The sequence below is a fragment of the Neomonachus schauinslandi genome, chromosome 2, assembly GCF_002201575.2.
Source record: "Neomonachus schauinslandi chromosome 2, ASM220157v2, whole genome shotgun sequence".
NCBI classification, from domain to species: Eukaryota; Metazoa; Chordata; class Mammalia; order Carnivora; family Phocidae; genus Neomonachus; species Neomonachus schauinslandi.
The window spans coordinates 133,347,765-133,353,764 of record NC_058404.1 but is presented as its reverse complement, the minus strand read 5'-3'; positions in this window follow the sequence as shown (position 1 = coordinate 133,353,764).

The window sequence follows — 6,000 nt, the reverse complement described above, 5'->3', positions numbered from 1 at the left end:
GTAGTCACTATGGAAAAAGTGTGGAGGTTCCTCAAAAAATTAAAAATAGAAATACCGTATGATCCAGCAATTCCACTTCTGGATATTTAGCCAAAGAAAATGAAAGCACTAAAAAAGACATATGCACCCCTATGTTTATTGCAGCATTATTTACAATATCCAAGATATGGAAACAACCTAAGTATCCATCAATAGATGAATGGATAAAGAAGATGTGGTATATATACAATGGAATATTACCTGGCCATAAAAAAGAATGAAATCTTGTCAATTGCAACCACATGGATAGACCTAAAGTGTACTCTGCTAAGTGAAATAACTCATACAAAGACAAACACCATATGATTTCACTTACATGTGCAATCTAAAAATAAAGCAAACGAAGAAGCAAAATAAACAGACTCAGATACAGAGAATGAACTGTTGGTTGCCAGAGAGGAAGAGAATAGGGGGTGTGAACAAAATAAGTGAAGGAGATTAATGATCTTCTAATTATAAAATAAATAAGTCATGGGGATGAGAAGTACAGCATAGGGAATATAGTCAATAATAGTGTAATAACTATATGGTGACAGATAGTAACTAGACATACCATGGTGACCATTTCTTGGTGTATATAAATATCAAGTCACTATGTTGTACACCTGAGACTAATACAATATTGTATGTCAATTATTGTTCAATACAAAAAGTAAAAAGTAAAGCTCTCTTTTCCCATGGAGATGTAAGTCAGTTATGAAAAGTATACATTCTCAGCTTGGAGAAATATGGAAAAAGAAATTATCACCACTCTTTCTGTCAGTTGTGAAAGTTGTCTTAAAAGAATTAAGATTCCCTTTTTAAGTCAAAATCTAAAATTAGAATGTATATAAGCCCCCACAGACATTAAATAGCAGTCTACTTAAATTCAGGATTTAAGAGAAAGGAATTATTTCAAAGTGTAGAACTTCTTGGACTTGCTCAAGCACTTCCTAATGATAAAACTGTCTATGAATTTTATTCCTTAATTCTTTTCCATCTGCTTAATTTTCTAAGATAAGTTCTTTTTTTATAATTTTATTGAGGGATAATTGGCTATTATTACTGTATATATTTAAAGTGTACAATGTAATGATTTGATATGCATATACATTGTAAAATGATTACTAAGGGGCGCCTGGGTGGCTCAGTCAGTGAATCGTCTGCCTTCAGTTCAAGTCATGATCCCAGGGTCCTGGGATCAAGTCCCACGTTGCGCTCCCTGCTCGACGGAGAGCCTGATTCTCCCTCTCCCCCTGCTCCCCTGCTCCTGCTCTCTCGCTTATACTATCTCAAATAAATAAATAAAATCTTTGAAAAATACTTAAAAAAATAAAATGATTACCAAGATCAAGATAATAAACACATCCACCATCCCACATAGTTAATAGTTAACATGGTTAACTCGTGTGTGTTTGTGTTGTGTGTGTGTGTGTGTGAATGCTTAAGTCTCCTCCCCTTGAGTGTGACCCTCTCCTAACAAATAAGATTTTCTGTATTTGTGGTAAAATCATTCCTAACCGAGACTTAAGATGAATATTTGCTTAAACATGGTGCCCTCAAGGCGAGCAACAGAATATGTGTGGACCTGAGACATTCTACCTGAGTTGAGAATCCCCTTCCCCCTGGCTGAGAGTCCTCCAGCCAGGGAGTTCCCTCAATGCCTCAGTGTTTCATCGGCAAGATGGAGATAATTCGACTTTCACCATAGGACTGTCATGGCCGTTAGTTGCCTTGCCCATATTATACAACAAATATAAATTTACATATTTTGAGAGTTTAAAAAGCAAAAATTTAGTCTTCCAAATCTTCAAAAATCACAGAATCCTCACAAAAATGTGAAGTCTATCAACTACAAATTTAGAGCCTATAGATAATCTGCTACTGTACATAATCACCGTATTTTGGACAGAGGTGAAATGAATTTGGTTTTTAACTCTTCAGTGAAGAAAATTTCAAATATATACAAAGGCAAAGAGATTCACATACGGAATCTCCATCTACACATCACCCAATGTCAGCAGTTTATCAACAGATTTCCGATCTCGTATAATGTTGTCACTTTCCCCATAAATACAGAGTGACTTTTTCAAGTCATTTATAAGGCACTTTTATTTCACACACAAAAAATGAATATGTCTGTATCTCCAGAACTAGCAGCATTTTCTGGTTTTCCCATATGTGTTCTGAATGTGAGACTTCAGACTGAGGCCTTACTAATGGCAGTTGAAAAAGCATGGATTTTGGGGCGCCTGGGTGGCTCAGATGGTTAAGCGTCTGCCTTCGGCTCAGGTCATGATCCCAGGGTCCTGGGATCGAGTCCCACGTCGGGCTCCCGGCTCAGCGGGGAGCCTGCTTCTCCCTCTGACCCTCTCCCCTCTCATGCTGTTTCTCTCTCGCTCACTCTCTAAAAAATAAATAAAATCTTTAAAAAATAAAAAAAATAAAATAAAAAGGACTTAAGAAAAAAAAAAAAAGCATGGATTTTGAAGCTGTCTCTAGACTGGTTAAAATTCTAGTTCACCACTTCCTAGCTATGTGATCAGGAGCAAGTAACTTCATTTCCTCTGAGCCTCAGTTTTTTCAGCTGCAAAGAGAAGCAGAACAGCTGTTAGGACCCACTCTCCAGGCTCACTTTTTTTTTTTTAAGATTTATTTATTTATTTGAGAGAGAGCACACGCACACACGTGGAGGGGGTGTGGGGATCAGGGGGAGAGGAAGAGAAGCAGACTCCCCACGGAGCAGGGAGTTTGAAAACGTGGGGCTCCATCCCAGAACCCCAGGATCATGACCTGAGCCAAAGGCAGACGCTTAACCGCTTAACCTACTGAGCCACTCAGGTGCCCCATCCAGACTCATTTGAGAAATAAATAGCAAAACAATGGTGAGTAATAGCTATAATTTACTAAAGAAGCCAGCCACCGCCCTAAGCACTTCTCCTGTAGTATCTTCAGTACTTGCCTGGTGCTCGGCAAATGTTCCCTTTCAGTCTTTGGAGCAGGTTTTGCTACAACAAAGATGACCAAGTCATGGCTGTGGTTATGGTAGGCTGGTGAGAACAAGTAGTGCCCGACCAGAGTCCTCCACAACGTGGGGAGGGGAGGCGCCGAAGAAAGCCTTCTCACACTTACAAACCAGTCCAGTGGTCTGGAACAGGGAGGGTGAGAGATGGAATAAGGTGGAAGGAATGAGGATCAAAGGAACGAGGGAGTCAGGAAGAGAGGAGAGTACCATGTCTCTGGTCCCTCTCTAGTGCTCTCACACACCAGCTTTCCGGACTTCACACAGCCCCTCCCAGCAGTTACCTTGGAGGCTCGGTAGCCAGTCCACACTCAGGCCTGCTAAGGGGGAAGGCCAGGATTCAAACCCATATTCATCTCAGGATGCTTGTTTCACTCCACACGGCCCACATCATGCCCTTTTCAAATTATTGGAAGGACAGTTACTGTTTTACAAAGTGGCCTCTGGGATGACGTGTTAGACATGGCTTTGGGCATGGGGAATGTCAGGATGGGATGGGGTAGGGAGGCAGACACGTGGCCTGACTTGGCCCCGGAAAGACCATTATTCAGGAAGAGACTGCCTCACAACCCCCGAGGCTTCTGGAGCTCCCATTACTGTTCGATTGGCCTGCCTGTGTTTAATCTGCAAATGAGGGCTGCCTAAGATGTGCCCATCAGCAGTCCTGACCACCTCAGAGGATATAAAGGCTTCCTGACCTTGGGAACCCAGACTTTTTCCAAGAAATGCTTAGAACAGCAATAAGCTGGGAATGGATTCTAAGAGTTAGGAAGGAATGATTCTAAAATCAATGTTTACTAGCAAGGAAAGCCTTCTCTTTTTTCTGTTTCTCCCTCCAGAGGACTTTGTGTCTAAACTGGGCTTTAAATATAAAGTAGGAGATCTACTAATCTTCTCAAAGGGGATCTGGGAATTCATAAGAATCAAGTGGGAGATGAATTTAAAATGCATATTCCCAGGCTCTACCCCCAAAATTCTAATTCAGAGGGATCAAGAATCAGCTTTTTATTTTATTTATTTATTTATTTTAAAGATTTTATTTATTTATTTGACAGAGAAAGAGAGAGAGAGCGCACACAAGCAGGGGGAGTAGCAGAGGGAGAGAGAGAAGCAGGCTTCCCGCTGAGCAGGGAGCCCGACATGGGGCTTGATCCCAGGACCCTGAGATCATGACCTGAGCTGAAGGCAGATGCTTAATGACTGAGCCACCCAGGCGCCCCAAGAATCAGCTTTTTAAAAAGTAAGTCCCCAGGTGATCCTCTTTCAGGTGTTTTTGGACATTTCCCTGAAATTGGCCTGGAGCCCATTGCATCATATAAGTGCCTGGAGTCTTGTGAAAAATAGAAATTCCGTAGATAACCTGAATTTTAATCAGCAGGAGCAGAGTTGGTGGGGGGAGAGGGAGGAAGGAAGCCTAGGATTCTGCATTTTATTTTATTTAGGCTTATTTATTTATTTTTAAGTGATCTCTATACCCATTGTGGAGCTTGAACTTATGACCCCGAGATCAAGAGTCAAACACTCCTCCGACTGAGCCAGCCAGGCACCCCTGGATTCTGCATATTAAAGAGGCTTTCCAGGTGAAGGTTTACTAGTAAATTTTAAGAACTACCTGCCTAGGGAATAACAAAATATTCTCTTAGAAGGGCCATGGCCTGGAGGACCTATTTCTGCTGAATCTCATTAAGCTACTTTGGGTGTATGTTCATGTGGAAACCACAACCCCAAGACTCAACTGAGGAATGAGAAAAAGACAGGGTACTGAGAATAGGAATTGAGTAATAACCAACAATGGCTCCACATTAAAGAATCTTTGTAAAGTTTCTCCAATAGCAACACCACAGCACATTGGCTCTCTATTCATCCTTACTTGGCCTGCAGTCTAAGTTTTCTTACATGTAGATGCTCAATAAATACTCATTAAGTTGACTTGAATATAATCCCCTTTGGAGAGCCATACTTTCAACAGGTACTTCATAAACTTTGATATATTTTTTTCCTGGTGGTGTTTAGACAAATATACATGTGTATACACGCAAGGGGCAGAAGAGGTGACGGTGAACAAAAGTGGGTTTGATAAAGTAAGAAAGGTAAAACTTAATGAGCTGCTAAGCGGACTTCAGCTGTAAGTTAGGGAAAACATAACTACAAGTTCTAATTTTGGTTTACTTCCTCTTTTGCCCCAGGATCTTAAGTAAGCTACTTTCATTTCTCTACTTCAACTGTGTGTTGTTGGTTTTTTTTTAAGGAATATGCTTTGTGGAATTATTTTAAGTAAGTAATAAGAGTTTGGAAAGCACCTTTTACTTTTAGCCAAAATTGTGAAGAGAATCTCCACCATCTGGCATGTAGGCCAATTCAATGAGACAAGTAGTTTCTTTCTTTTTTTTTTTTTTTTAAGATTTTAATTATTAATTTGACACAGAGAGAGAGCACAAGCAGGGGGAGCGACAGGCAGAGGGAGAGGGAGAAGCGGGCTCCCCACTGAGCAGAGAGCTGGACACAGGACTCTATTCCCAGGACTCTGGGATCGTGACCTGAACCAAAGGCAGACGCTTAACCAACTGAGCCACCCAGGTGCCCCAAGTAGTTTCTTTCCTTCTTTTCTTCTTTCTATAAACTAAAGATCATTTAGTAAATGTTAATTGAGGATTCATTATATGCTAGAAGCTATGATGACTTCTACCCACTATCGTTGAAGAAGCAGGAGAATCAAGGGAAAAGCAGAAGTTGAAGGATCAGGGAAAAGTCACTGGCCAATCCTCTGTTAGTGCTGGCAGAGGTGGGCAAGATGGAGTTTGCAAAGCCATCTGAGAAACCAGGCACTTCAGCTGCGAGAGTGGAACAGCCCAGCCTGGAGTCACTGCTGGTCAGCAGGGCCTGCACTTGAGAGAAGAGCCAGATATGGGGCAGGCAAGAGCAAGAACATGCGGAACCTGCCACCAGTGTAGTGGAGAGTG